General features: G+C 51.9%; 1 long non-coding RNA gene across 1 annotated transcript; it reads left to right on the top strand.

Annotated features, from left to right (window-relative positions):
• Positions 1–5157: 5157 nt before the first annotated feature.
• LOC138845073 (uncharacterized) lies at positions 5158–22062 on the top strand. The gene is made up of 2 exons (XR_011381799.1): positions 5158–5546; positions 21761–22062. It is a non-coding gene; the product is annotated as an uncharacterized lncRNA (long non-coding RNA).
• Positions 22063–22309: the final 247 nt, after the last annotated feature.

Below are 22309 nucleotides of genomic sequence, written 5' to 3'. Positions count from 1 at the left end.
AGCTTCAGGGTTTGCATCAGGAAGAAATCAAGACCAAAGATGCAGTGCTCAACACAGAAATGTTAGTTGTCAGGCTGGCGCCGTGGCTCACTTGGCTAATCCTCTGCCCACAGCACCAGTACCCTGGGTTCTAGTCCCAGTTGGGATGCCAGGTACTAGTCCTGGTTGCTCCTCTTCCAGGCCAGCTCTCTGCTGTGGCCCAGGAGTGCAGTGGAGGATGGCCCAAGTCCTTGGGCCCCTGCGCCTGCATGGGAGACCAGGAGGAAGCACCTGGCTCCTGGCTTCGGATCAGCGCAGTGCCGGCCATAGTGGCCATTTGGGGGGTGAACCAACGGAAGGAAGACCTTTCTCTCTGTCTCTCTCTTACCATCTATAACTCTCTCTCTGTCTCTCTCTCTCTCACTGTCTAACTCTGCCTGGCAAAAAAAAAAAAAAAAAAAAAAAAAAAAGAAATGTTAGTTGTCACTAGAAGTCTTCTTGGTTTCTGTGGATGTTTGCCACAGGAGTGGTGATGGATGCTGAAAAACCATCTGCCGGTGTGGTGGCAAGTGATCCCCTCCTGCCCCAGGATGAGTCCTGTCTCCAGATCTCCCCTCACCCGGCACTAGAGTCGCGTCATGGGGGAGCTTGGAGCTTGTACCACCCTCAGCTAGCTCTGATGATCAACAAGGCATAAAAGTTCATGGGAAATGCAGACTATCAAAAATCTATGTGGCTGTTTTTTGTTTTGTTTTCCACCAAATGAACTTATCTTTCCATTCCATTTTTCCATGAACTTTGGAAGTAGCCTTTGAATTTCTGGCTTTCAACTTCACGTGTGAGGCCCTAGAGAGATGTCTGCTGGCTTCCAAGTCCCTGATTTTTCTCCTTCCCTGGCAGGCGGCAGGGTGAGGGCACACAGGCAAGAGGAAGGGCAGGAAGGGAGCCAACAGACCCCCCCAGACAGAGTTCACAGATAAATCTGGGTCCTCAAGGTTTTGAGGCCTAGGATCTTGTCCCCTTGTCCTATGAACAGGATGCAATTCCAGGAAGCAGAGAAAGCAAAGGAATTCTCTAAAAGTTTCCCCTTCAGATGGGAACAAAGGGTGATAACCCTGACTTTGCAATATGCATGCCTCTTAGCCCTTATCACTTCATAGTCATCAAAAGCAGTCACTCTCCAACTTCCCCTCCCAGAACTGCTGCTCCACCAAAGCCTTATTCAGGCGTGAATTTCTTTCAGGCCATCTGTCACCCCCAATAGAGTGCAGACTCCCATACAATGGTGTTGGATTTAAGAAAGTGGGTGTGGGTTGAAATTCTCTTTTCTCATCTGTAGCATGAAATAAATGGGAATTATAATATATTTAAGACTCTGCCTGGCACCTAAAAAGTGCCCAATCACATTTTAGGCTGGGAAGGCATCCTCAGAAACACTAAAACTAGAAAAATAGATACCTTGTTTATGAGAGAGAGTGTGCACTGGGGCCTGTCCCTTGGGGCTGTCTTTCGTCCAGATGTGCCCAGAACTGCCTGAGACACCTACAATCACTGTGAATGGATGGATCACAGCTGGGACAGCTGAGTTCCCAAGTTCATCCTGGCCCTAGCTTGGCCTACGAACCTGAGCTTCTTCCCTTGAGGTGGGTTCCTTTGCAGCAGGAAGTGCTGGGCTAGGCCCCAGCAGTGGTTCTCAACATGGGCCGCCCACCTGTGAGCACCACCGAGGGTAGCTTTTAGAATCGCTGATGCTGGGGCTGGTGCTGTGGCATAGTGGGTAAAGCTGCTGCCTGCAGTGCCAGCATCCCATACGGGCACTGGTTCAAGTTCCGGCTGCTCCACTTCCGATCCAGCTCTCTGCTATGACCTGGGAAAGCAGTAGAAGATGGCACAAGTCCTTGGGTTCCTGCACCCATGTGGGAGACCTGGAAGAAGCTCCTGGCACCTGGCTTTGGATTGACTCAACTCCAGCTGTTGCAGCTAATTGGGGAGTGAACCATCAAAATGAAGACTCTCTCTGCCTCTCCTTCTCTCTCTGTGTAACTTTGACTTTCAAGTAAATAAATAAATCTTTAAAAAAAAAATCTCCAATGCTGGCACATCCTTTAAATCTGGAGATCTGAAGGCAGGTTCGGGCTGGAGACTTTGTTAAGGTTGCCCAAGAAATTTCAACTTTTTTTTTTTTTTTTTTTGACAGGCAGAGTGGACAGTGAAAGAGAGAGAGACAGAGAGAAAGGTCTTCCTTTGTCGTTGGTTCACCCCACAATGGCCGCTGCGGCCGGTGCACCATGCTGATCCTGAAGCCAGGAGCCAGGTGCTTCTTCTGGTCTCCCATGCACGTGCAGGGCCCAAGCACTTGGGCCATCCTCCACTGCACTCCTGGGCCACAGCAGAGAGCTGGCCTGGAAGAGGGGCAATCGGGACAGAATCTGGCGCTCTGACCGCGACTAGAACCCAGTGTGCCGGCGCCACAGGCAGAGGATTAGCCTAGTGAGCCGCGGCGGCCGGAATTTCAACCTTCATCTAAGCGTGAGCACTGCCGGATCAGTGTTTCTCAACCCTGGCTATGCAAGGGAATCGCCTAATATGTATTAAAAAAACAGAGACCCAGGGCAATTGAAATGGAAATCCCTCGGGGTTGATCCCCAGGTGAGGCTAAGGTGTAGCCAGGTTCTGGGGCAATCAGGCTTAGGCGATCTGCACGGATCCTTCCTGAGAAGCTGGGGGCGACAATCAGTTATCTCCACCAGCTGACAAGTGAGGCAACCCTCTCGGACTCTGATGGCTGAGCTGGTGACTTAAACCTCCCCCACGTTCATCTCTGCCTCCAGCTACCAACAACGGGGAAGGGTTCCCCCGCTAACCTATAAAACAGACACCCTAGACTTGACCTCAGTTCTACCATAGTAGCGCAAGTCCAAGCTCTGGAACTTTCTGATTCCAGAAAGTCCTTTGTAAACATCCGAACACTACAAGGAGGTGGTTACTTACACATCAAAACGAACAGGCAACTTCAGGGTGAGTTCTGAACCCTGATGCAAAGACGATTCTATCCCACTGCACCACAATATAGAAGTCAAACTGCTGGCTCCTGTTGATCTATTCTAAGTGCCTGTGATGACCAAGAAGCCTTGGGGATAATGGTAGAGAAGGGTTCTGGAGTCTGGAAGAAGCTGGGGTGGAGGCCACGAGAGGCCATGGACTGGCGGCTTAGACGGCATAGATTTCTCATAGTTCTGGAGGCTGAGAACCCTGGGATGGCCAAGCCAGCAGGCTTAGGGTCTGGTTGCTCTGTGGCCATTTCTGCACCGTCCCCTGCATGGTGGCAAGGTGCTGGGGACCGCTCTCTGTGGACCCTTTTATAAAAGCAGTGGCCGCATGCATGTGGTCTCTACCCTCCTGACCTAACCTCCCCCATCCCCTGACACCAGCATTTTGGGAGGCATAACAAAGGAATCTGGAGCACACAAACCCTTACCTGGCAGGAGCAGCCGCCTTGTCCTTGAGGAGAGCGGGTGGGTGCGGCGCGGAGAGGTTCTAGGTTTGTGAAGTCACCAGGAGAGGCCGGGAGTGTCCTGCCATCAGCCTGGGGAGGAGGTGAAAGATTGGAGAAGACGCCCTCTGGTCCTTCAACCCTGTTCTGGCCACAGCCTCTGGTCTCTGACTTCCAGACCTTATGGAAGCGTGAGTGAGGTGGGCAGAGGTACTGGGTATGAGGAGAGGTGCTCAGAGGCGTAAGGGCAGCCCTCAATGCTCCAGGAGAGCTTCATGCACAAACAACAATGTCTGCGTAAACTTCCCAGAGGAAGTAGCCTCCCACCGGAAGTGGCCGCCCACCGGAAGTATCGTTCCACCGGAATGGTGGTGCTATTAGCATTGTGGATACGTGAATGGTGGGGTCCTGGGGCTTCTCAAAAATCCTGGGGAGCTGCGCTCCAGGGAATGGAGGAAAACTGGAGACAGAAAGCCAGTTTGGCATAGTTTTTTGCCATTTTATTTTTTACATTTTTTAATTAAAAAGAATCTGATATATGGAAGGTGTACTTGTTTATAAGTTACTACGTGATGTGTTGCTGCATGTCTACATTGTATAATCCCCTATCTGGATACATATATTTATCCTTTCAAGCATTTAACAATTTTTTCTTTGCAGTGAAAACATCCAAAAATCCTATCTGCTACTGTTTTTTTTTTTTTTTTAAGCAGGCAGAGTGGAAAGTGAGAGAGAGAGACAGAGAGAAAGGTCTTCCTTTGCCGTTGGTTCACCCCACAATGGCCGCCGCGGCCAGCACGCTGCGGCCCGCGCACCGCGCTGATCCAAAGCCAGGAGCCAGGTGCTTCTCCTGGTCTCCCATGGGGTGCAGGGCCTAAGCACTTGGGCCATCCTCCACTGCAGTCCCTGGCCACAGCAGAGAGCTGGCCTGGAAGAGGGGCAACCGGGACAGAATCCGGCGCCCCGACCAGGACTAGAAGCCGGTGTGCCGGCGCCGCTAGGCAGAGGATTAGCCTAGTGAGCCGCGGTGTCAGCCTCCTATCTGCTACTTTTTAAAGAGAGAAATAGATGGTAAATTAATATTCACCCTACTGGGCAACAGAACCTCAGAGTTTCTTACTCTTAACTAGCTGTAGCCTAGTATCAACCTTTTCCCATCCCTCCCTCTAGGTTTAGAGCTTGCTCTGCAAAACAAATGTGTGTTCTCTGCCCTCTCTGATACAAACAAACACAGAAATGCTCTCTCTCTCTCCCTCCCTTCCCACTCTCGGATACCCAGAGGGATGGACTACAGGTTCCTCTGCACTCTTTGGAGGTGCTTTTGTGTTTGTAGCAGGTGCACACCAGGTGGATTCACCTACTGGCCTACCTGGGAAAGGCAATTAAAGAAATCCCAATGGGATGTGGAGACAGTGGCCCCAGGAGAAAAATGACACTGTCCAACTTCTACACCCAAGGTGGTCTCCTGTCTTCGGAGCCCTGGGACCTTCAGTGGAATTGTTCCCAGAGCCATCTGCCTGTCACAGTCAGAGTGACGAGTCAGGCGGGTGACAGCCTCTGGAGCCACAGCGTCCCATCACTGGTGACTCGTGGCTTTCGAGAGTGACACACTGGCAGTGTCACAACCCCCAAGAGCATATTTTCTTCTTTATTTGTCCGCCTGGGGAGGAGCAGCCTCGGGACACTGTCTGTACATCAGCCAAGCAAAGCGCCTTTCTGCCTTTTTCCCATTCCTGTTTTGCAACTACTGTTTCCAGCTGGGACGGGCAAATGTACACAAGCAGTATATATGGTTTAAATATTTACTTCTTGGAAAATAAAGATAGGTATCTCGTCGTTTCTTCCCATAAACCGAGGGATCCATGTCTTCCAGCCGAGGCATTTCTCACTGCATTACAAACCTGGCAAACTGACGCTTTGCTGCCACAGACTCTTTCTTTAAACCATTTTTTTTTTTTTAAAACAGAGAGGACTTCAAGATCTTCCTGGACTTGCTTCCCAGACTATTTGACGTGGGGAGAAGACACAAGTGGCTGTGGATGGCAGAGCGGGAGGTGGAAGTTCCCACTGGAAGGTAACTTTGGGGATCCCTGCCTGTTCTGCTGAGTTGGCCAAGTCCAAGTGAGACCCTTGCCACAGGAAACCAGAGAAAACCACTATTGGAGCCGAGAGCCCATAAGCTTCTGGTTTCCTCGCTTGCAGCACCTGAGCCCTGCGTGTTTGGATTTGGAGGAGCTGTGATTAGTCAGCAATTTTTTTTAAAGGTTTATTTATTTATTTGAAAGTTAGAATTACACAGAGAGAGGAGAGGCAGAGAGAGAGAGAGAGGGAGAGACGTCTTCTATCTGCTGGTTCACTCCCCAGTTGGCCACAACGACTAGAGATGAACTGATCTGAAACTAGGACCCAGGAGCTTCCTCCAGGTCTCTCACGTGGGTGCAGGGGCCCTACGACTTGGGCCATTTTCTGCCGCTTTCCCAGGCCATAGCAGAGAGCTGGATTGGAAGTGGAGCAGCCGGGACTCGAACCAGCATCCATATGGGATGCAGGCACTGCAGGCAGTGGCTTTACCCACTATGCCACAGGACCTGCCCCAATTAGTCAGCTTTGATGATATCCCTCCCTGTGACACTTTTCACAGACCTGGAACACATAACAGAGCTGTCGCGTCTATCACCCCTGGGAAGCTGTCACCCACGTGCCTTACTAAGATCCCCTTTGCTGGGTTTGACTTTTTTTTTTTTAATTTTAATTGAGAGCAGAGGGAGGCAGGCAGACAGGCAGACAGACAGAACTGTCATCTGTTGGTTCACTTCCCAGATGCCCACAATGGCTAAGGTTGGGCTGAAGCTGATTCCAGGAGCCAGGAACTCAATCAAGGTTCCCATGTGGGTGGGAGAGACCCAGTTACTTGAACCATTATCTGCTGCCTCTCGGAGTCTGCATTGGCAGGAAGCTGGAATCAAGAGCCGGAACCAGGATTCAAACCAGGCATTCTGATGTGGAACGTGGGTATCTTAACCAAAAGGCCAAACACCCACTCCTCTGCTTCATTGTTGTGTCAGCCAGAAGTCAGGGACCATACCAAGTAGCTGCAGAGAATTGACTACAGAGAACCCTTGACTGTATTGAAGACCTGAAAAGACAAACACAGAGCACTGGGGATTGAAGGAGTCAGAGACCGAAGCTGCCCCCTGTAGGGCTGGGGTTATCAAGAATGAGAATCTGGGGGAGGCACCACAGGCTGACACTCCCCCTCTGAGAAGGGGACGCCTCCCAGCTGCCTCTCAGTGTGTTGCTGTGGGTCTGGGTAACAGCAGCTAGGACTGGTCATCTGCTACTGGAGTGGAGTGTCCAGCCAGGGTGATGCTGACCAACAGGAAGGTGCACCTGCTTCCTCCCCAGCCTCTCTCCAGCGCCCCCTGTTGGCCACACCTAGCAGAGAGCAGTTGATGCCGAAGACGTGTAATTTGTAGCTCCCAGTTCCAGCCTCAGAAGCTGGGCAACAGTCATTTCAGGAGGTTCACTTGGGTAAGCTTGCCATGGCTTCACTGCCAGCGACAGAGTTCTGCCCTTTCTCTGACCCTTTGCCATAAGCTGTGAAAAATGTGCTCCATTTGCCTCTTTGAAGTGGTGAAGTTTAGGCTGAAAGTGCTTTTGAGGGAGTCCCAGCTTGCCTCTTACCCAGGAGTCTTCAACCTCAGTGCTGTGGGGTTTGCGCTGGATAATCCTTCACGAAGGAGCTGTCCAGTGCACTCAAGGATGTTAAGCTGTGGGAGGGCCTGTCGCTCCCCCTCTTCGCGGAGGAACAACACAGGACCCTGCGCTGTTCTTTTGTCTGCTCGGCCCTTCCCGGGTTTGCTGCTGGTTCTTCCCGGGTTGGCTACCGACCCTTCCACCTCCGTGGAAGGGCGGTTTCCCCTGCCACTTTCCCCACTTCCACGGGGGAGCGGCACACCGCCGGCCGGCTCTCTCGGGGGCTGCACAGGTGTTCCTCTTAGATGTTCCTGGTGCATGTTGTCTCTCTCCTCCTTTATAGTCCTCTTCCACCAATCCCAACTCTGCTACCCACATGCCGAGTACGCTGCTCTCCTCCAATCAGGAGCAGGATCAGCTCCTGCAGGTCATCACTCAAGTTGGCGAGAGGCAGCTGTGTAGAAGTTGTTACTCCCTTCTCAGCGCCATATTGTGGGAGAGCAGATGCATAGAATAAGTCTTAATTCCAGTAACAGTCTAGTCCGAGTTGCTCCCCACAGGGCCTACCTGCACCTGCAGTCTACCAAAAATGGGTCCAGATGCTGCTTGTATCCCCCAGGGCAAAAAATCGCCACCAGCTGAGAATCGGTGCTGTAACCTCAACATTGTTGTCCCGAGTTTGTTTGCAGCCGGAGAATTCAAACAGTGAAGCTGTCCATGCTTGCTCTAGGAGTTGACAGTTCTCCAAGCCCTTTCTGCTTTATTGAAACTTATTTAGGGGCCTGATTATGGCATAGTGGGAAAAGCTGCTACCTGCAACCCCTGCATCCCATATAGATGCCAGTTCGAGTCCCAGCGGGGCTACTTCCCATCCAGCTCCCTGCTAATGCACCTGGAAAAGCAGCAGAAGATGGTCCAAGTGCTTGGGCCCCTGCACCTGCCTGGGAGACCTGGATAAAATCCAGGCTCCTGACTTTGGCCTGGCCTGGCCCTTGTGGCCTTTTGGGAAATGAGCCAGCAGATAGAAAATTCTCTCTCTCTCTCTCTCTTCCCCCCCCCCCCCATAACCCCAGGAAGGACAGCCCTACTGTTGGCAAACCATGACTCAGAAAGCGAGACTGAGTCTCCTAGTGACCCTGGGGAAAGGCAGAAGCTGTGCTGTGCCCACGGTCCCATCCACACACTCAGCTTTCGCGAACGGAAAAGGGAGAGAGGTTAGGCAGCCAAACAGCAGGGAAAGGCCACGCTGTCCCTCCAAGCTACCAATAATGTTGCTTTTCTTTTTCCTCTGAAGTGCCCAACTGCTGCCAGGAATACCATATAACGCATCTTTATGAAGCAAGCGCGGGCCCCAGCAGCGTGCACCAGCTGGCCCTAAAAGGCTCCAGTGTTCCTAATGAACGCTCGCGTCCAGGGCTCCGGGCCGGCCCTGCCTGCACCCTGTCCCTCAAGTTCCGACTCCTGGCTGACCCGCCCAGGGCTCTGGTGCCTGTGACTAATAAACACTCCTGCTGTTTCTCACCGGGGCTGGCAGGGCAGAAATAAAAGTCGGTTCCAACTCACTGCGCTCCAGCCTGCACGCAGAGCAGAGGCGCTCACTCACAGCAGGCACTGGGGTGGGGGCTGGGGCGCCCCTCCTGGCCAGCAGCAGCAGACAGCATCCCGCTGTGGCCCTTGGGGGACAGCCACCAGACTGTCCTCATTCGCATAGCAGTGAATTCATTTCAGAGCCCCTGGGGCAGCCGCCTTCCTGCCCTCCTAATACCATGGGAGCTTGGTGCTTTCAAGGGCTAGGGGGTAAGGGAATGCCCACGTCCCCACATCAGAGTGCCTGGGTTTGAGTCCTGGCTCCTACTTCCGGCTAATGCGCACCCTGGGAGGCAGCAGGTGATGATTCCAGTGGTTGAGTCCCTGCCATTGACAAGGAAGACCTGATTGAGTTCCCAGCTCCCACCTTTGGCCTCACCCAGCGCTGGCTGTTGCCAGCATTTGGGGAGTGAACCAGTGGCTGAGAGCTTGCCCTCTCTCTGGCTCTTTCTGCTCCCTTTTCAAATTAATTAATTAATTAAAGCCACGGGAAAGATGGCAAATCCTGGACATGACAGAATGAGATCACGCATGAAAACAAGCCCTGTTGAATGAGTGTACATGTGTGTGTGTGAGTGTGTACATGCGTGCAGGCTTGTGCATACCCGTGTGTCCATTTGCATATGCATGTGCACATTGTATATGCGTGTCATGCATGTGTGTGCATGCATGTGTGCCTATGTGTGTGCATATGTGTGTACAAGTGTGTGTACACACTAATACAGGCCTTGGAAGTGTAGACCTTCCTCAACTATGTCTTGATTAGCCAGCTGACTCATTGATTGAAGAACCAGACACTAGAGGGCCAAAGACACCCAAGGATATTTTCGCCAACCTCCCAGTCTTACCCATGAAGAAATTAGGATCCGGAGAGGTTAGACAGCAATGGGGAAGGCTCAGGCTAGGACCCACGCCCACCTCCTGCACCTGAGGCTTACTCCCCTCCTAACCCCCTCCAGCAAGGGCTGTGGATCAGGACTGCGAGCACTCGGGGTGAGAAGGAAGGGCTGTTGGGAGGTGGCTGTGTTACCTGAATACGAGTTCATATCCAGATAACTTACTAATTTTTCTGTTATTATTCATGGTGAGCATTTGCCAAATAAAACCTGAGTGTCTGTCCTCATGGCTCAGAATTCGTAAGCATAAAAGCTCTATTTTGGTGAGGATTGTGCTATAGTTTTCATGAATTTCACTTGGCTTAAGTCTGGAACAGCGATAGAGCCATCATCCCAATGGTATTTATTAATCAAACAACTGAATGATGAAAATTAAAGAAGCTAATTTAAAAAAAAAAAAGATGTATGTGTTTATTTGAAAGGCAAAATGACAGAGATAAAGTCAGAGAGATCTTCTGGTAGTTTACTCTCTAAGTAGACACAATGGTGAGGGCTGGGCCCGGCCAAAGCCAGGAGCCTGGAACTTTATCCAGGTCTCCCACAGGGGTGGCAGGGCCCCACGTATCCAGGCTATCATCAAATGCCTACCCAGGCACATTAGCAGGAAGGAGTATGGGAAGTGGAGCAGCCAGGACCTGAGCCAACACTCCCATATCAGATGCCTGCATTGCAAGCAATGGCTCAGCTGACTGTACCGCAGCGTCAGCCCCCAAGACACTAGTGTTGGAAATGCTAAGTTAGCCCCTAAGTGCAATTGGTTCCAAAGCAGGAGCAGGATTGTCCTCATGTCTCTGCCGGTGGTCACAGCTCACCTGCTGGGTGGCTGCCGAGAAGCTGGGGCCTCTCCCAGGCAGAGGGTGCCAGTGCGTGTGACATTTCCTGGTGGAAGCCGAGTATCCCAGCGAGGAGCTGTGGCTAGCACTCACTTCTGTGCTATGTCACCCAAAGGACAACCACTAGGTCCCTCCAACATGAGGACAAGCAACTGGGTGTGTATGTCCAAAGGCTGTCGGGAAGGTGAAATAAAGGCGGGGTTTGCCAGGCACCAAGCAAACCGTGGGGCATCAGGCAAGAAGGGCTTGTTATTAACACGAGAGGCTCAAAGTCAAACCAAGGCCAAGGACACGGACCCTGTGCTTCTAAGGCTTCTCAAAGCCGCCTGAACACGCACCCAGGCATGGGGTGGTGACAGGGGGACAGCACTGACAGCTTGCCTTTTTTTTTTTTTTTAAAGATTTTTACTTACTTATCTGAAAGAGTTACACAGAGAGAAGAGAGGCAGAGAGAGAGAGAGAGAGAGGTCTTCTATCCGATGGTTTACTCCCAATTGGCCACAAATGGCCGGAGCTGTGCCGATCCAAAGCCAGGAGCCAGGAGCTTCTTCTGGGTCTCCCACGAAGGTGAAGGGGCCCAAGGATTTGGGCCATCTTTTACTGCTTTCTCAGGCCATAGCAGAGAGCTGGATTGGAAGTGGAGCAGCCGGGTCTTGAACTGGCTCCCATATGGGATGCCAGCGCTTCAGGCCTGGGTGTTAACCCCCTGTGCGACAGTGCCAGCCCCGAGAGCTTGGTTTAAGAGGTGTCTCGGTGCAAAAAAACCTTCCCGACTTGAGGGTGAATTCCAGTGACTGAAATGATGAAAAGCGAGGAGGCACCAGCTACCAGGATGACCAGATCTGGAACATACTATTCTTGAAAGTTCACCTAGGAAGAAACCAATCTACAAAAGAAATAAAAAAAATTTTTGTTTATGAAAGGAATCAAAAGTCTAAAATCCAGAAGCAAATAAGGCCCAAGTTTCTAGTTCTGCAGAATTAACCACTTCAATTTTGGCATCTTCGTTTTGTTCCTTTTATTGTACGCTAAAACTTTTATAGCAGCATCCATGCTATGTGGATAAGGCAAAAACATGGGTAAGCAGGCTGCAAAAAGTTCATGGAAAATGTGCTATATGAAAGAACTGGGCACGGATTTCAACTTTTTTTTTTTTGCATCAAAACAAAGCCTATCTTTTAATTCTGAAGACACAGTGACTGGAGGGAGGGAACAGTCAGACTCAGGAGACCTAGTGTTGCAAGGACAAGGACGAGGAGGTGAGATGTCCTGCCTTGATGGCCAGAGACAGGAGCCCCTGGGTGAGCTCCTCTGCACCGAGCACCGTTAGGAATTCAGGCTGTGTGAGGAACCCACCCCCACCCCCACCCCCAGTGCTTTTTGGTGTAGGTCTCGGTGAGTGCTGCTGTGGACTGAGTGTCTGTGTCTGCCCAGAGTGACCTTAGAGAAGTCCCCAGGCAGGACCAATGTCCTTACAGAAAGAGGTTGAGGGGCAAGGGTTCTGCAGTTAAGACGCTGCCTGGGACACTCGCATCTCGTGTCAGAGATGGGCTGCAGACCTGGCTCCACTTCTGATTCTAGCTTCCTTCTAGATACTCATCCTGAGAGACAGCAGGGGTTGGACCCCGTCACCCATGGGGAAGACCAGCGTGGAGATCCTAGCTCCTGGCTTTGACCTGGCCAGGATCTGTGTGATCCGTGGCTCCTGCCAGCATTTAGGGAGTGAACCAGTGGATGGAAGATCTCTGTCTGTCTGTCTCCCTGCCTTCCAAGTAAAATGAAAATAAACAATTTAAAAAAATAAGAAAAGGGGATGACACATGATCTCTCTCTCACTCTCTCTCTCTTTCCCTCCCTCCCTCTTCCCCTCTCTCTCTTTTCCTGTATTACCAAGGACAGCCCATGTGAGGATACAGCCTGGAAGATGCGGGGGTCTTTTGTCACCAGGCCCTCATCTGGAGCCGATTCTGGGAAGCCTGACACATAGAAAGCTCTGTTTCTGCAGGGGCTGAGTTAGGGGAGTGGAGCTCCCAACAGGGAGACGGGACAGTGGGGCTCCAGGGTGAGCTGTGCTGGAGTGACCCCGCCTCTTCATCAGCATCAGAAACACACCCAGAGCCTCCTGCACCTGCCGGCTCTTCCACCCGCTGGTGGCCTTGAATGCCAGATGGCTGTCCTTGGTGCTGGTTAGCACAGAGCAGTAACCGCAGAGGTGTGGCTAAGTTTTCCCACCATTCCCAATGAGCCATGTTGGGATTGTGTTCTTGCTTGCTGAGAGAGAGAAGAATGAGCAGATCCAGAAAAATGCCTCCAAGGGGAGATTCTGGCTGAAACTAACGTGGAGCATAAGACGTGAGGCTGGGGTCAATACTGTGGTGTAGCAGGTTAAGCTTCTGCCTGAGATGCCCGCATCCCATATGGGCACTGGTTCAAGTCCCGGCTGCTCTAGTTCTGATCCAGCTCCCTGCTAATGCACCTGGGAAAGCAGCAGAGGATGGCCCAAGTGCTTGGGTCCCTGCACCCATGTGGGAGACCCAGAAGAAGTTCCAGGCTCCGGGCTCCTGGCTTCAGCCCTGGCTGTTGTGGCCATCTGGGGGAGTGAACCAGGAGATGGAAAACCTCTCAGATCGCTCTCTCTATAACTATGCCTTTTAAATAAAATTTTATTAAAAAAAAGCAATAAAAAGATATGAAGTTAGAGGTCTCAGAATCAGATTCTGGAAGACCAGATACACAACACAGTGTGTGTGGACAGAAATATCCAACACCTAATCTGCACTAGTCTCTTGTATCTGTACCCAACAAGGGGAAATTTCTTTGCAACGCCTGGAAAACGCTGCTGCTGCTGCACACGATGTCGTGGTGTCTGGTTTTACAGGTTATTTGCAGATTCCAGCTGTGATTATAGTTTAGCTTTTTCAGATTGTGATCACAGAAACGTGTTGCAAACAGCCGCAGCCTAGAGACCCTGGTAGGGGAGGCTGGGAAAACAAACTCGTGGGCTTCTTTAAGCCAAAGACAGAAAATCAGAATGAAAACACTGCCCTAGCTGAGAACACCCCCTGCCCCCCCGGGTTGGGTGGGGCTTGCTCTGCCCACAGAGCCACCCTGTGTCCTGCAAGCCGATTCCCTGGCCGGGGGCTGTGGGACAGATGCAAACCGGACACTGCTGGGGATAGGGTGGCTCCCGATTGCCTATGAAAGATGGAGACCCACCCAGACAGCAGGGCACCGAAAGAGGCCAGTTTCCCGTAACACAGAGAGGCCCAGGTCGTCCATAGCCAGGGCCACCAACCTCCCCTGAGGCTTGCAAACTACAGAAGGGACATGGGCATCAGCAGTCACAGAAGCAGGCGGCTCCAGGAGAGGGGGTGTGGCCAGAGCCGCTGCTCCAAGTGGGCTCTCTGTGGAACACCCACGTAAGGCACAATCCTGGAGTCGGCTTTCCAGCTGGGTGAGCTCCAGCTGTTTCCTGCGTCTTCCCTGAGGACATCTGACTTCCCCAGCTCTTGTCTGTGTACTGAGGATCTACTCATGCTCGCTTGTTTGCCTGTCTGCTTGCTTTCTGAAGAGTGTCAGAGAGAGAGGGAGAGACAGAGTGAGAGTGAGAGAGAGAGAGATCTTCCACCTGCTGGCTCACCCCCCCCCCCAAATGGCCACAACACCCAAGGGCTGGTCCAAGCTGAAGCCAGGAGCCTGCAGCTCCATCTGGGTCTCCCACATGGGTGGCAGGGGCCCAAGTGCTTGGCCATCTTCTGCTGCTTTCCCAGGGGACATTAACAGGGCGCTGGCTTAGAAGTGGAGCAGCCAGGACCTGAACTTGTGCTCATACAGGATGCTGGCATCACAGGTGGCACCGGACACTCCCTCCCTGCCTCAATAGCGTCACTCTGCCTCTCCCTTTGCCTCATCCAAGGCCACCGTGTGAGTGTAAGGGGAACAGAAGGTGGATTCTGGACTGTGGTGGGAGATGCTCTGTTCAGGTCTCTGTGAAGCGACCAGCACAGGTGGGGTCATCCCCAGCTAGCAGAAGCCTTGTGATAAGAGCCAAGCTCAGGATGACCTTGGAAGAACTTAGGTTGAACACGGTCTAGGTGCCAAGCAGAATCTCCTTGGAACTTAGCAGTGCTGGCCTTCGCCTGGCTGTTCTTGTCACTTCTCGGCCACATGGACCTTTGGAGTCACTTTTTCTCTCCACGCCTTGTTTTTCACAGCTGCTAAATGGAGCTGTGGAGGCAGGAAAAGGGTGCAGTGGGTGAGGTGCAACTCTGCAAATCTGCATCCCGTATTGCAGTACCTGGAGCGAGTCCTGATGGTTTCACTTCCAATTCCAGCTCCCTACTAATGCACACCCCACGAGGCAGCAGCTGATGGCTCAAGGACTTGGGTCCCTGCCACCCACATGGGAGACCCAGATTGAATTCCAGTCTCCTACCTTTGGCCTGGCTTAGCCCCAGCTGTTGTGGGCGTTTGGGACATAAACCAGCTAATGGAAGATCTCTCTCTCTCCCTCTCCCTCTCTCTCTCTCTCTCTGTGTGTGTGTGTGCATGTGTGTCTGCTTTTCAAATAAATCAAAATACATAAACGTAAATAATAAGCAGAGCTAATGCCCCTTACTCTGTGTATCTACATGAAACCATGCATAAAAAAGTACAGAATTCCAGGCCAGTACCTTTGCTGTGGCTCAGCAGGTTAAGCCTGCCCCTGTGGTGCCAGCATCTCATATGGGTGCCGGCGTGAGTCCTGGCTGCTCTACTCCCAACTCAGCTCCCTGCTAATGTGCCTGGGAAAGCAGCAGAAAACAGCCCAATTGCTTGGGCCCCTGCCACCCACATGGGAGATCCCGAAGAAGCTCCTGACTCCTGGCTTCGGATTGGCCCAGCTCTGGCCGTTGCAGATATTTAGAAAGTGAGCCAGCGAATGGGAGATCTTTGTCTCTGTCTGTTCCTCTCTCTCTCTCTCTCTCTCTTTGTAACTCTGCCTCTCAAATAAACAAATAAGTCTTTTAAAAAAAAAGAATTCCAGGCTGTTCTGGAAGCAGTAGGTACTGTGAGTCATAGGATGCTAAAAGGCTGGATGCATACAAGGGTCCCAGAGGTGGTCCCTGGCGTAGTGTGGGAACGCACCCCTCCCCATGTGCGTGCACACACACACATACACAGAACCGAGACCACGCTTCACCCTGGATCGTCCCTCAAGGGCAGAGAAAGCCTTCTCTAAGGGATGCCACGAACACCACACATCCTCCTTGGGGACCACGCAGCCACCCACGCTGAGGCACTGCCCCTTTGTGCCAATGCTAGGGGCTCGGATGCCCTGTGCTGAGGGCACCACTCTCGGACATCGCGAGAGCTTAGTGGTTTCACCTGGGTAGGGGGAACCTACAGGAAATCATTCAAGCAGACACAAAGGGGGATTTTTAAAGTTTGCAGATGGCGTTATTCTCCCAGATGCAGGAATACATGCAGGAGGCAGAACCTTGCTCTTGGCTCAGTCAGCACCATAGGCCTTGCACAACCTCTCCGAGTAGCGAGGATCGTGAACACCCCCCGGCTTGCCCAGGACGCCTGTGGCCATGACAACACTGAGACTGTCCTGGGGAAATGTCTGCTCCATACCCAGAAACCCCACATGGTCTGGACGCCGCCTGCTCTCTTGTTTTGCACTTTTATCAGGTTTGTCCTATCGCTCAAAATTGTGGTTAGTTCAAACTAAAAGGAGGTAGAGAGTAACCTCCTCCCCATAAACAACTTATAACAAATGTTAATGTGAAAGAGAGTGAGGGAGAGAGAGAGAGAGAGAGAGAGAGAGAGAGAACCTGCACCCACTGGTTCACTCCCCAAATGCCAAGGCCAGGCCAGAGCCTGGGGACCTCCATCCAGATCTCGCACCTGAGTGGCAGGGGCTCAGCTACTTAAGCCATACCTGCTGCCTCCAGGGGCCTGCACTGGGCAGAATATGGAGTCAGGAGCCAGAGTTGGGAGTTGAACCTAAGCACCCAATGTGGGATGCAGGTCTCAGCTGCTAGGCTAATGGCCCCATCCAACATGTTTTTTTTTTTTTTTTTAAGTTGCTTATTTGAGAAACAGAGAGTGACAGACAAGCAGGGAACTTCCATCTGCTGGGTCGCTCCCTAAATGCCCAGAGCAGCTGGGGCTGTGCCAGGGCTGAAGCTGACTGACGGGAAAATAATGCAGATCTCTCAGGGAAGTGGCAGCAACCCAACCGCTTGAGCCATCTACTATCCCCAACAGGCTCTGCACTGGCAGGGACTGGAGTTGCCAGGAACGGGACCCAGAGACTCCCAGCTGCGAGCTGAGTGTCTTAGTGGTTGGGCTAACCACCACCCACTCCCAACAATTTTTTTAAAGGTTTATTTATTTATTTGAAGGTCAGAGTTACACAGAGAGAGAAGGAGAGGCAGAGAGAGAGAGAGAGAGAGAGAGAGGTCTTCCATCTGCTGGTTCACTCCCCAATTGGCTATAATGGCCGGAGATGCACTGATCCAAAGCCAGGAGCCAGGAGTTTCTTCCACGTCTCCCATGTGGGTGCAGGGGCCCAAGCACCCAGGCCATCTTCTACTGCTTTCCCAGGCCATAGCAGAGAGCTGGATTGGAAGTAGAGCAGCCGGGACTTGAGCCAGCACCCATATGGGATGCCAGCACTGCAGGTGGCGGCTTTACCCACTATGCCACAGTGCTGGCCCCTCCAACAATTTTTATTTTAATAAATATTTTGACCCAAAAGGAGACTACTGGTTTCCAAATTCAGACTTTAGGAATTCCCGGAAATCAGGGAAATTCATGGAATTGGGGGAAAGGAGAATTGTCGGATACCTAAAAAAGAAAATTATCATAATGACAAAGCATTGAGTAGAACCCAATCAATGTCTTCACTTATTAGGCCCAAGCCCAGGGTCCACTAAATGGACCCATGCAGTCATGAATGAGTGAAGGAATGAACAGACCGAAGGATTGGAGCTGTCACTGGTGGTCACCTGTGAATCTAGGCCAAGAGCCTGGTCCTCTGCCGCAGGGGCTCCAGCTGAGTCTGTGACCTGGCCATGTCCAGTCGCTGTGAGTGACAAAGGGAAACAGACAGGTGTCTCCCCCTGCAAGCAGACAGGGCCCTAGTGGTGCGAACCAGGCTTCTTTCCCCTTCTCCAGCTCACGGTGACCCCCGTGCGGTGGCCGAGCCTGGCTTTGAACTTGGAGGGGCAGCTCTCTTCAGTCCCGGGGACTCCTGGCAGAGTTCTCATGGTTTCCAATTCCCTGGTGGCCGTCCTATCTCTGATCAGAGTGCAGGAAGCATTCAAGAGAATGCTTGATCGAGTGACACCAGCGAGGGCTTTGAAATGAATCTGCGCTCCTGTGGCCACTGTTGGTCCCTTGAGGGGAGTGTGTTTTGGGTCATGTTTGGGGGGAGGCACGTGAAGATTATTACATCCAAACTCAGGGGCCGCTGGGGAGTGGAGGGGCGGAGCAGTGTGGGCTGGTCTGGGAAGATGAAAGCAGCACTTAATTCTAGAGTATTTTCATCTTTATGTTTTTTGTCTTTTTAATGCGCAGAATGATCCTCCCATGGGGACAGCGAGGGCTTAGGGAGTCAAGGCTCAGCCAAGGGGAGGGAGAGAGAGAAGGTCAGTTCATACCCTAGGGCTCTGTCCCCAGGGCCACTGCCTGCCTTGGCCATCCCTGCTTTCTGAAATACCTTATCCAGGCGGTGGCTTAGACTAGAGCTGTAGTCATTGCCCACATGTAGGGATGGCCAAGGGAGAGCCCCCTACGGCTGCTTCCACGCCAGTGGTGAAGCAATGGGCAGCTACAGGAGGACTTCCAAGAGTTCATGCTAAGTTTATTCCAGCAGGAAAAAAAATATCCCAGGATTCATGGTCAGAGGCTGGCGTTGTGCTGTAGCGGGTTAAGCCACCGCTTGCAACTCCGGCATCCCATCATCAGAGTGACACTCCAAATACCAGCTGCTCCACTTCCAATCCAACTCCCTGCTAATGCGTCTGGGAAGTCAGCAGCAGATGGCCCAAGTGCTTGGGCCCCTGCACCCATGTGGGAGATCTGGTTTGAGTTTCTTGCTCCTGGCTTCAGTCTGGTCCAGGCCTGGCTGTAGTGGCCATTTGGGGAGTGAAACAGATGATGGAAAACCATTCTCTCTCTCTCTTTCTCTCTCTGTTGCTCTGCCTTTCAAATAAATAAATCTTTAAAAAAATTAATGCACACTGTTTTCAAAATCTACCTTTTCCATGAAGTTTAAAAATTATTAATTTGAGAGGTGGAGAGAGAGAGCGAGAGCCTTCCCATCTGTTGGTTCGTTCACTCCGCAAATACTGAGGAGTAGGCTGGCAGCCGTGAACTCCATGCAGGTCTCCCACGTGGGTGGCAGAACACAAGTACTTGAATCATTACTGCTTTCTCCCAGGGTCTTCATAGCAGGAAGCTGGAGCCAGGAGCTGGAGCCGGAAACTGAACCCATGTACGCAGATGTAGGAAAGGGGAAGGCATCGTAGCTGCTTGACCAAGTACTTGCTCCTCCATGAACTTCTTTTTTTTTTTTTTTGACAGGCAGAGTGGACAGTGAGAGAGAGAGAGAGACAGAGAGAAAGGTCTTCCTTTGCCGGTGGTTCACCCTCCAATGGCCGCTGCGGCCGGCGCACCACGCTGATCCGATGGCAGGATCCAGGAGCCAGGTGCTTTTCCTGGTCTCCCATGGGGTGCAGGGCCCAAGCACTTGGGCCATCCTCCACTGCACTCCCTGGCCACAGCAGAGAGCTGGCCTGGAAGAGGGGCAACCGGGACAGAATCCGGCGCCCCGACCGGGACTAGAACCCGGTGTGCTGGCGCCGCTAGGCGGGGGATTAACCTAGTGAGCCGCGGCGCCGGCCTCCATGAACTTTTTGAAGACCTTTGGATGCTCTGGGCAGCCGGTCATAGAGCACATGGGAAGACAATTCCTATTGCACTGTGCAGTGGTCTCCCCAGCTTCACTTGGTTGGTCGTATACAGAACCCACATACACAGAGGAGTCACTGCTAGCTAGCACGCAGTCTAAGCGCCTGTGGAAGTTCAGTTTCCTTGTGGGCTTCACAGGGTCCTTATGTGTTATCGAGGCTGAGTGGGGCAAGATGGTGGTGGTGGGGATCCATACACAGGGAGCCATGCCCACCACTTAGAGACCTGCTACTCTAGATACACAGATGCACTTGCCCAAGAATTAGGTGTCACCGCAAGAACAGGTTGACACGGGAGACATAATAGATCTTGTATCCGTTGATGCTCACATTTTTTTTCCTACTCGGCCAGTTTTCATCGTGTAAACTGGATGCAAGAAATCAGCTCCTGGGGCACTGGCACTGTGGTGTGGTGGGTGAGGCCACTGCTTGCAGTGCCAGCATCCCATGTGGGTGCTGGTTCGAGTCCCAGCTGCTCCACTTCTGATCTAGCTCTCTGCTATGGTGTGGGAGGGCAGTGGAAGATGGCCCAAGTCCTAGAGCCCCTGCACCTGTGTGGGAGACCCGGAGGAAGCTCCTGGATCCTGGCTTTGGATTGGCCCAACTCCGGCCGTTGTGGCTATTTGAGGAGTGAACCATCAGATGGAAGACCTTTCTCTCTCTCTCTCTGCCTCTCCTTCTCTTTCTGTGTTATTCTGACTTTCACATGAATAATTAAATCATAAAAAAAGAAAGCAGCTCCTGGTGGAGTACTTTTGCACCCTGTGACTTGCAGGTAGGCTCCCAGCAAACTGTGTGGTCACTGCCCGGAAGCAGCCCCACTGTTCTTCCTTGAATTCCCACTGGTGTTTGCCACACTGACTGGCCTCAGACCATGTCGATGTTCATCCTGACTCATGGGCAATTCAGGAGTTCACTGCTTTTTAGCTTCCTCCCTCTCTCCTCTGCTGTTGATAAGTCTGTTTATTATTTTTAGGTTATACAATCAAAATAAGTTGACAAAGGCATCTTTGTTGCTGAGATTCTTGCTAAAAAAATAAATAACTCTGTAGCTGGGAGCCTGGAACTCTAGCTAGCTCCTAACCCCTCCCTCCCACCATCACCACTGCTGTTTTCTCGTTGAGCTCACCCTGTGGAATATGATTCAGAAATCATAACGTGAAGTGTTTCAGGAACAGGGTTTCCCCACTGGGGCGATAGTTGGCTTGGGATGTTTCGGTTTTTGTGCGACTTTGATAAGCTAAAGTGAATTCAAGGGGACAGACAGAAGCGTATGTGAGTAGGGGTTGGCTGTTGTGTGGATGTGACCCTCAGAGCTCAGCTGTGCTCCTGCAGGGTACAGGAGCCAGACCACAAGATCATCCCTGGATGGAGTCAGATCACAGCTGTCCCCAACCAAGAAAGAGTTTTCTAAAACAGAGTTGTTCACACACAGAACTACCTCGTGCAGCTACCTCGTGCAGCAATGCTCAATCCCCTCCCGCACAAGAGAATTGACAGGAAGGCTTGCAAAGCACTCTGCTGGCAATGCCACCATCTAGAATTCTCCAGCAGGATTCTGAGAGTGGCGGGGAGTACTCAGGTGAGTGGGTGGAGCCATGGAGACCCAATGGGACCAAGAGGGAGGCAGGCAACCCGAGCCCGGCTCAGATGGGGGCCCTTGAGTCCCTCCTGGCTCTGCTCTTAGACTGGGTGTCCGTGCCTGTCCCTCTCGGGGGTGGGAGTCGTCACATCCCTGAATTCGTGGTTGCTATCTGATGTCAACACTGGCCGAGAGGGACACACCTTCTTCCATGGGTTCCTGTGGAATGCCCAGTGCTCTGATCCCCCAGGAAGCAGACCCCACTGGGGCCCCTGGCATTAGGGGAGCTCCTGGGAAGGCCTGTGTTGGTCACGTGTGTTTGGGTTCTGGCTCACTGGTGTCCAGCTGGGGTGTGTGCGTGAGTCATCTCCTAGAGGAAAAGATAATCACATAAGGAGACCATTCCTATGCAGGCGGTGTGTCCAGTGCTGATGCAGAGCAGGGTGCTATGCCACTTGGGGACGGACTCCCTACAGGCCAGAAAGGAGATAGCCAGGGAACATGTTCGAGGAGGCGATGACTTCACACAGTTTTGGGGCACAAGGGATGCATTCTCAGCTGTTTTCTTACGTAGCTCTCCAGCTGGCCTATTACGATGTTCTATAGGCAGAGGAAGGGGGCGCAGGCAAAACAAGCCACTTGAAAACACTCAGCTGCTCAAAGCCAGTAAGGGACACTCCTGTCTCTAAGGTTCAGCAATGCGACTGCCACTCTGGTCTTTTTCCTTTCAGAAACACAAGCTTTGGTCCTCAGCCTCGGATCTGTCCAAGCTCCAGACTCTGACTCAGGCCACGTGGGGAACCAGGAGACTGCCTCCACCACCTGTGGGCAGCACTGCCACGTGAGGACCGTCGTTTGGCTGAGAACTCCAGGGCTGCACCTGCTGCCATAGGCCAGATGTCAATCAAGGGTGGCTTTAAAGAAGATGATGTTATTGTTCCCTCCCTGGGCCAGAGATGGCGACATTCGATGCAGATTTCAAATACCATCCTCATTCATCTGCCCCTGTTACTATCAGATTTTTCTTAATCTATTTTGTGTGTGTGTCTTTTTTCCTGCTGTTAAAAATAATATCCTGACAGCAGAAATTTAATTCACTAAATAAAATTGTAGAGGACAGGTGGGCATTGGGATGCAGAGGGTTAAATTGTCACTGGGGATGCCTACATCATATCAAAGTACCTGGTTTGCATCCTGGTTATTCTTAAGATTTATTTGTTTATCTGGAAGGCAGAGTTACAGAGAGGCAGAGGCAGAGAGAGAGAGAGAGAGAGAGAGAG

Source organism: Oryctolagus cuniculus, chromosome 13, assembly GCF_964237555.1.
Source record: "Oryctolagus cuniculus chromosome 13, mOryCun1.1, whole genome shotgun sequence".
In the NCBI taxonomy this organism is placed as follows: domain Eukaryota; kingdom Metazoa; phylum Chordata; class Mammalia; order Lagomorpha; family Leporidae; genus Oryctolagus; species Oryctolagus cuniculus.
Note: the sequence above shows the minus strand (reverse complement) of the source record. Positions and strands in the feature narration are given on the sequence as shown.